Consider the following 9,552-nt stretch of genomic DNA (forward strand, 5'->3'; position numbering starts at 1 on the left):
CTTAGACTTTGTGTGTTTAATAGGTTTAAATGCATAATTGATCCTATTGGATTACTTGAATTAATATGTTATATTAATTTATGAACTTGTTTCGGATAATAAAATAACTAGAAACCGATACGATTAAGTTCATCGTCTAGAAAGCTTTTCAGTTTACGGAACTTAGAAAAACGAGAAAATAATTATTTTTAATAATTATTGACTTTAAGAAAAACTTAATTAATTTATTATTTATTTAATGAATTAAACCCGGTGATTTCATTTCAACGACTTGTTAACGTTCTGGAGACCCGGTTCGGTTAACGGCACACGAAATAGACCACACGCATGTGAGTATTTAAGCAAAACGAGCCCGATGAACCCCTTATAGGGCCATCGGCTGAACACCCCCCCTCCCCCCCAATGAACCCCCCTTGTTGGACTTTAATTTGTTAATTGGGTCATTAGTGGTGAGTTTAGAGCCTAATGGGACTATAAAAGGAAAAATAGAATTAGAAACCCTCATTCTCAAACCCCTGCTAGTCGAATTCTTCTCCTACCTCCCCTCTCTATGGCCATCGGCCATCACATCACTACCACCACCCTCAAAACTCAAAATTAGAAGAAAGCTTGAGCATAAACGTTGTTCGTTGCATCATCCTCTACGCATACGTACTAGCAATTTGTGTTTTAAGGTATAATTGAAAACCCTAATTTTTTTAAGTTAGTTTTTTTGTCAAATTACATAGTGTAATCAAGTCTAGTGCTCAATTGATGATGTATAGAGTTGTCGTTTATCGTTTAATTGCTCGATTGTGGTTGTTTGCATGAAAAACAAATTTGTATCTTATGAATCTGATGAAATTGACTTTTGAACTGATCTTATAATGTGTTTAGATGAATTGGTCTTGAAAATTTATTAATTTTGGACTTTGATTTCGCTTGATTTCGTTATCGTACACTCAAGATATGCTAGATTGAAGTTTTCACTAGGTTTTACTTGTAATCCGATTTTTCTGAGTTGTTTACTTTATGATTTGGTTAATGAAAAGTGTACCACTGTAATCCTTGTGAAAAATCATGCATGTGGGACTTAAGATTCACGTCAAAATCTTTTGTGATGCTCTTGGTGCGTCAAAACGAAGATTCGTGTTTTAAAGAGAGTTGAAACTGTTTTCGAATGTGAAAGAAATTACCTTGTGTGAACTAGAAATTTATTGAGGCTTTGATCTTCTGTAATATGTTAGTTTATATGTTCCTTAATGTATTTTATTTGTATGCTAACTTTTGAAAAAGTGATTTACCATGAGTTATAAGCTTGACCAAATGATATGTCTGTTTGATGGCTAAAACTAAAGGGTCTGTAAAGATTGGCTAATCTGTACAAATTATCTAAATGAATGTCCTTGATTATTTTATCACTAAAACTTTGAGATGTTTTGAGTCATCTCCAAATTTCTGTTCATCAAAATCTATTTTCAATATTTAATGAGAAATGTTTCAAAACTGACGCGCGGGCAGAAACTGATTTGGTAAACCGTAATTAGACCTTTTCTGAAACCCTACTTGTAGACATCGTATGAGGCCCTTGCAAGACTTTTTGGAATCTATTTGGAGTCTAGTTGTGATCTGGAGTTTTCCTTTTTTTATGAATTATGTGCTAAGAGTTATACTCGTATTTTTCTATGATGCGCGTATTTTAAGGACATACGATAAACTGCGAATGTGCAAATTCCTAAACAATGAACTGTAACATGTTGTTTGAATTAGGTTTGACATGTTGACCATGATTGCATGACCTACTGATATGTTTGACTTTAGTTGACCACTTTGACCGAGTTGACTTTTGAGTTGACTTTGGTTGACTTGCTTGGACTAGTTGACTTTTAGTTGCTTATTGCGTCAGTCTGAGCACTAGGACTATGCATACACTATGGGTTGACATAGTGTGACCTATATGTATACTTAAGATGACCTATTTGACTAGGTTGCGTTGTTCGGTCGAGATTGTTCGACTACTGTACGATTTTACTAAGAGATATTTCAGTGCTTTTGCTAAGGTGAGTCTACAGTCCCTACTACATTTTTACAGGGATGAGATAACATGCTTTTTACAAATGTTTTACATATTAGGCACAAGTAACTTAAACAATATACATATGAGTTCAGATCAAAAATCCCTTAGCTTGATTATATTAATTACTTTTAGTAAGCTCGACTTATAGGGACGGTACCGTTAGGTTTGACGAACCTCGCCTCAACCTACGAGGAGTTTATTCTGTTGTTACTTGTACACTTGATCGTTGTATGCTTAGAAAAGGTAAAGGGAAGACGTGTAGCACTTTAGCTATCCGCAGGGTTAAAGTTTTATAATCAAGTGCTCAAGCTAATGTATAATTTTTACGATGTTTTCCAGGAATCTTGTGGCCTAAACATATGAAATGATTTAATAAACCTGTAGATTCACTCAACATTTTTCATTGACGTTTTGCATGTTTTTATCTCATATCCATAGAGGTATAGTGTGATGACCCAGAAAATTTCGACTAATTTAAACCAATTCTCTATATGATTTAATATTATGTAAATATACATATAAATATATATATTATAAGATGTACAAGTAAAACACTAATTGCTACTGTAAAAACGACTTTGCTACAGTAAAACACTATTTGCTACAGTGAAACCGTATTTTGCTACAGTGCTACAGTGATTTGCTACAGTACACACTATTTGCTACAGTAACACTATTTGCTACAGTACACTATTGCTACAGTAAAACACTATCGGACCGTGGATTTATTCGTCCCAGTTTTTCACCTTGGGGTGCTCCTATTCTGTTCGTCAAGAAGAAGGATGGATCTATGAGAATGTGCATAGATTACCGAGAATTAAACAAATTAACGATCAAGAATCGGTACCCATTACCGAGGATTGATGATTTGTTTGATCAATTGCAAGGATCAAGTGTTTATTCTAAGATTGATCTACGCTCCGGATATCATCAGCTGAGAGTGAAGGAAGAAGATGTTCCTAAAACCGCGTTCAGAACTCGTTACGGTCACTATGAGTTTCTAGTCATGCCTTTTGGATTAACTAATGCTCCAGCAGTATTCATGGATCTAATGAATCGCATCTGTAGACCGTATTTAGACAAATTTTTCATTGTTTTTATTGACGACATATTGATTTACTCGAAGAACAAGGAAGAACATGAGCAACACTTAAGACTGGTACTAGAGATACTCAAGAAAGAAGAATTGTACGCAAAATTTTCGAAGTGTGATTTCTGGTTACAAGAAGTACAATTTTTGGGCCATGTTGTCAGTAAACATGGAATTAAAGTTGACCCTGCCAAGATCGAAGCCATTAGTAAATGGGAAACACCGAAGTCTCCAACACAAATCCGTCAATTCTTAGGTATTGCTGGTTACTACCGAAGATTCATTCAAGATTTCTCTAGAATCGCCAAACCCTTAACTGCATTGACTCAAAAGGGAAAGAAGTATGATTGGTCCACGGAACAGGAATCCTCATTCCAGTTATTAAAGAAGAAGTTAACGTCTGCACCCATTTTGTCATTACCAGAAGGAAATGATGATTTCATGATCTATTGTGACGCTTCGCGCCAAGGTTTAGGATGTGAATTAATGCAACGCACAAAAGTTATCGCATATGCCTCACGACAACTAAAAATTCATGAAAAAAACTATACGATGTACGATTTGGAACATGGAGCAGTAGTTTTTGCACTCAAAATATGGAGACACTATCTATATGGCACCAAGTGTACAGTGTACACCGACCATAAGAGTCTTCAACATATTTTTGATCAAAAACAACTCAATATGAGGCAACGTCGCTGGGTAGAGTTGTTAAACGATTAGATTGTGAAATCCGTTACCACCCCGGAAAGGCTAATGTTGTAGCTGATGCCCTAAGTAGGAAAAAAAGAGTAAAACCTCTTAGGGTCCGAGCTTTGAATAATACAATTCGTACTGATCTCACAAAGCAAATTCAAGCAGCACAGTTAGAGGCTTTAAAAGAAGAAAATGAAAAAGGCGAAATGAGCAGAGGGTTAGAAAAAATAGCTTGAAGTAAAAGTCGATGGGACCCTGTATTTTGCTGATAGGATATGGGTACCAAAACATGATAATCTAAGGCAACTAGTACTGGATGAAGCACACAAAACGAGGTACTCAATTCACCCAGGAAATGGGAAAATGTACCATGATCTCAAGAAGTTTTACTGGTGGCCTAATATGAAGACAGAAATTGCTACTTATGTAAGCAAATGTTTGACGTGTGCAAAGGTCAAAGCTGAGCACCAAAAGCCGTCAGGATTACTGCAACAACCAGAAATTCCGCAGTGGAAATGGGAAAGAATAACCATGGATTTCATTACGAAATTGCCAAGGACTACAAGTAGTCATGATACTATTTGGGTGATAGTTGATCGTCTTACTAAATTAGCTCACTTTCTACCAATAAAGGAGACAGACAGTATGGAGAAATTAGCACTCCTATATTTGAAGGAAGTAGTTTCCAGGCATGGTGTACCTATCTCCATCATATCTGATCGCGACACCCGATTCACATCACGTTTCTGGCAGTCATTACAAAAAGCATTGGGAACTCGATTAGATATGAGCACCGCTTATCACCCACAGACACATGGTCAAAGCGAAAGAACAATACAAACATTGGAAGACATGTTACGGGCATGCGTGATTGACTTTGGAACCAGTTGGGATCGACACTTACCGTTGGCAGAATTTTCATACAATAACAGTTATCATACGAGCATCAACGCAGCGCCATTTGAAGCACTTTACGGTAGAAAGTACAGATCTCCTATCTGTTGGAGTGAAGTAGGAGAAAGACAACTTACTGGACCAGAAATTATTCATGAAACCACCGACAAGATCATTCAAATACAGCATCGATTGAAAACGGCCATGAGTCGCCAAAAGAGTTATGCTGATGTAAGAAGAAAACTGCTAGAATTTCAAGTGGGTGACAAAGTCATGTTGAAAGTGTAACCCTGGAAAGGCGTTGTACGATTCGGTAAACGAGGAAAGCTAAGTCCTAGGTACGTAGGACCCTTTGAAATCACCGAAAGAATTGGAGCAGTTGCTTATCGATTAAAGCTACCGCAAGAACTTAGTAGTGTTCACGACACATTTCACGTGTCAAATTTGAAGAAATATTTAGCTGAAGAGGATGTCGTAATTCCTCTTGACGAAATACGAATCAATGATAAACTCCATTTTGTCGAAGAATCTGTTGAAATCATGGACCGTGAGGTCAAACAATTAAAACAAAGCAAAATACCGATAGTTAGAGTTCGTTGGAACGCTAGACGAGGACCCGAGTTTACTTGGGAACGTGAGGATCAAATGAAGCAAAAGTATCCACATTTGTTCACCGATATCGCTCATAAAACAGGTACTACTCAAAATTTCAGGACGCAATTTTCTTTAACGGGGAGGTTATGTGATGACCCAGAAAATTTCGACTAATTTAAACCAATTCTCTATATGATTTAATATTATGTAAATATACATATAAATATATATATATATTATAAGATGTACAAGTAAAACACTAATTACTACTGTAAAAACGACTTTGCTACAGTAAAACACTATTTGCTACAGTAAAACACTATTTGCTACAGTAACACTATTTGCTACAGTAACACTATTTGCTACAGTAAACACTATTTGCTACAATAAATACTATTTGATGTCGACGAACTAGCAAACAAAAACGAAAAAGGCGGCCATGCGATCGCATGGCAAAAACACTGAAAACTCATGCGATCGCATGAGCTACAGTAAATGGAAAAGTATTATAAATACGCCAGTTTTCTGCTCGTCAACACATCCTTCTCTTTTTTCTTCTTATGTAATTTAAATTTATATATATAATTATAATTATAATTTTAAGTTTAATAATAATAAAGTATATTCGAGGGTATTTTTAATTCGGGTTTCAAACCATTTTAAGCTAAGGAAATATTGGGTATTGTTCGGGGTATTGTTCTTGAATCCACGGTCAACCATACAGTCGTCTACCATCATTACATCTACGCAATTTGCCTACAATATTGAGTCTCAATATTGAACTGTGAGTTTATAGTCTCCCTTTTTAAATACTTTAAATATTTTTGGGCTGAGAATACATGCACTTTATTTTAAACGCGATAAGACACAAGTACATACTAAATTCTACACTGAGTTAAACCGAAAATCCCTTAGCTTTGGTAACTAGTAGCTGCCAGTACATAGGATATGGACTGGTGGGCGCGAATAATTGTATATGGATCCATAGGGCTTGACATCCCCATCCGAGCTAGAGCGCTAGCCTTTTAACGGACGTATGTTATTTGAGTTTAAGACACGTTGGTTTGCGTGTATTAAAACGAATGGGGTAATTATCACTATAGCGTTAAGTTTAGTTACCAGGGTGCTCTGTTACGTAGAATCTATTGATAAACTTTTGATGAAATCTTGTGGTCTATCTTTATATATGTTTATGACTCGAGCAATTAAACCTATAACTCACCAACATTCGTGTTGACTTTTTAGCATGTTTTATTCTCAGATCCTTAGAATGCTTCCGCTGTGATGTGCTTGTTGCCTGCATGGAGTCTCTCATGCTTTGTACAAAGTTTATTGCATTCAAAATAAAACTGCATTGTGTAATAAATAATTGGACTGTGATGTCAACCTGTAAATTAAAGACTTATGTATTTCGGGGTTTTGCTTATACCTAAGCACTCGCCCACATGTTTATAACTTTCTATGTTTAGAAAGTCACTTATTTTAATGAATGCAATATTTTATCAAAACGTATCATATAGAGGTCAAAACCTCACTGTGGAATCAATGATTAACGTGCCGCGTCAATAGCGATTTTGACGGGTCGTTATAGTTGGTATCCAAGCTTGAGGTCATAGGGAACCAGAAATTACATTAGTGTGTTTAACTGGTAATTGTTAGGATGCATTAGTGAGTCTGGACTATGACCATTTCTGTTTTTACTGATTTTTGCTTATCATTTGGTCAAAAACATTATATGTGATATATTTATATGCTAACGTAATTGTTGTTTCAATTATGTGATAGATGACTTCTTCTAATCCTATCATTTTGTACGACTCGGAATCGGACACTGAATCTATTCTATCCACAACTGAAAAGGGCGTTCCAATACCTATTAAAGAAGAAATTGTGTTAGCCGGGGAATCTCAACTCCCGGTAAACCCAGAGGAGGTTCCAGCTCCACCCAGCTTTAGTTTTTCGGAGCCACAGTATCGTTGACATGGACCCATGATCCCTGGAGTAAACGAGGATCGTCCATTTCTAAACAAATATGGACATTGGTCTAGATATACCGCCGACGGGCGGGTTGTGCCGATTACGCCTGGCAGATTTCTGTTCATGACCACCGGTACATATTCTCGCAGTTCGTCATCATATTCTCCTACACATGACTCAGACAGTTCTTCATCAGACGAAATCAGTAAGGAGGAGGATTTCGCTAATGAAATAAAAGAGGTCACTAAGGAGAAATTCCAACTTGCTATAGATAATAAAAACAACCACAATAATAAAAAGTCCTTAATTATTAAAAAGGAACATGACCATTCGATCCGTAACCACCCTTATTGTATTAAACCCACTGAGGCAACGGGTACCTCAAAACCCCAACCAAAAATAAAATACACTGCCAGAATGTCTGTCGGACCATGTGCACACAAACAATTGGCAGAGAGAACCAAATGGGAAGAAGTTTCTGATAGTTCTGAATAAACGACCTCATAACCATAAATCTTCCATGCGCTATTCTATTGCTTATGTGTGCTACTCTATCTTGTTATGTAAAATAAGCATATGTAAAATATCAGTATTGTATGGTATTGTATTATTTTGGTTTATTAATAATAAATGCATGGAATGATTATTTGTATTATTACTACTTATTATTATTATTATTATTATTACATAATAATGTAGTAACTCGCTATAATTTTTCATAGTGGAATATTATTAGGATTTTAGTAGTTAATTCCTTGTACTAGCTATTATGTATGAACTTAACGGGTAGGTAATACCCTAGAAATAATTATAAAATGCTAATAAGAAGAAAAGGCTTTTATAATAATCGGTTCATATTATTAATATGCTACAATTAACTATTGACAACTCATTTTACCTATAATATTCTATATGATTAAATTATATCTGTTGTGTTTATTGAAGAAACATGTCTCAAATGTCGGATGCTGAGTTTGAGCAACTAGTCGAGAAACGTGTGAATGAAAGAATTGCTGCAACCGAGGCAGCAAAAGCAACAGCCGAAGCAGCAGCCAAAGCAGCAGCCGTAAACAAAAACTCACGAAACGGATGCTCATACAAAACTTTTCAAGGATGCAAACCACAGACGTTTAGTGGAACCGAGGGACCAGTCGGTCTAACCCGATGGTTTGAAAAGATGGAGTCCATTTTCAAAATTAGTAATTGTGCAAACGGAGACAAGTCAAAGTATGCTTCGTGCACGTTGCAAGATGGTGCACTTACTTGGTGGAACAATTATGCTAAAGCAGAAGGAATAGATACGGCATATGATATCTCTTGGGAAGAACTGAAAAAGATGCTAATCGAGGAGTACTGTCCTCGAAACGAGATCAGAAAAATGGAATCTGAGTTACGTAATCTGAAGGTTATCGGCTCGAATCTCAATAACAATGAAAAGCATTTCATGGAACTAGCCTTGTTGTGTCCCGAATTGGTGCCAAACGAGAAACGAAAGATAGAAATGTATATTGACGGTTTATCGATCAATATCAAAGGAAATGTTACATCTTCCAAACCAAATACGATGCAGGAAGCCATGACAATGGCACACCAACTCATGGACCAGATCACAGAGAGTTCGATTAAGGCACCAATTACCGAAGTCAAGACAACTGAAGGAAAGAGGAAATGGGAAGACTATAAGGGCAAAAGTACTCACCTGAAGAAACAAGAAACTTTTAAAGGTAAACAAGATGGGGTAACTGCAAGTCCAAACTATAAGGGACCCCATCCGTTCTGCAAAAGATGTTACACACATCATGCAGGTTATTGTCAAGTGGTCTGTGATAAGTGCAACAAGAAAGGACATGTGGCGAAAGATTGTTATGCCACCGTTTCTGAAGTAAAGACAAAACCGACCGATGTCAAGAAATGTTTTGGATGCGGGAAGTTTGGTCACTTTATAAATCAATGCCCTGATAAGGAGAAGAACAAAGGACCCGCACGTGGGAGGGCATTTAATGTTAGTACCAGTGAAGCACGTGAGGATCCTAATCTTGTCACGCGTACGTTTACCGTTAATAATCAACTAGCTTCTATTATGTTTGATACGGGTGCTGATAGAAGTTATATGTGTAAAGACCTTAGTTCTAAACTAAAATTTACATCATTGCCTTTAGACGATAGATATACTATTGAATTAGCTAATGGTAAACTGATAAAAGCCGATAAAATTTGCCATGGTTGCGAAATAAATCTCGCTGGT

This window comes from Rutidosis leptorrhynchoides, chromosome 11 (assembly GCF_046630445.1).
Source record: "Rutidosis leptorrhynchoides isolate AG116_Rl617_1_P2 chromosome 11, CSIRO_AGI_Rlap_v1, whole genome shotgun sequence".
In the NCBI taxonomy this organism is placed as follows: Eukaryota; Viridiplantae; Streptophyta; class Magnoliopsida; order Asterales; family Asteraceae; genus Rutidosis; species Rutidosis leptorrhynchoides.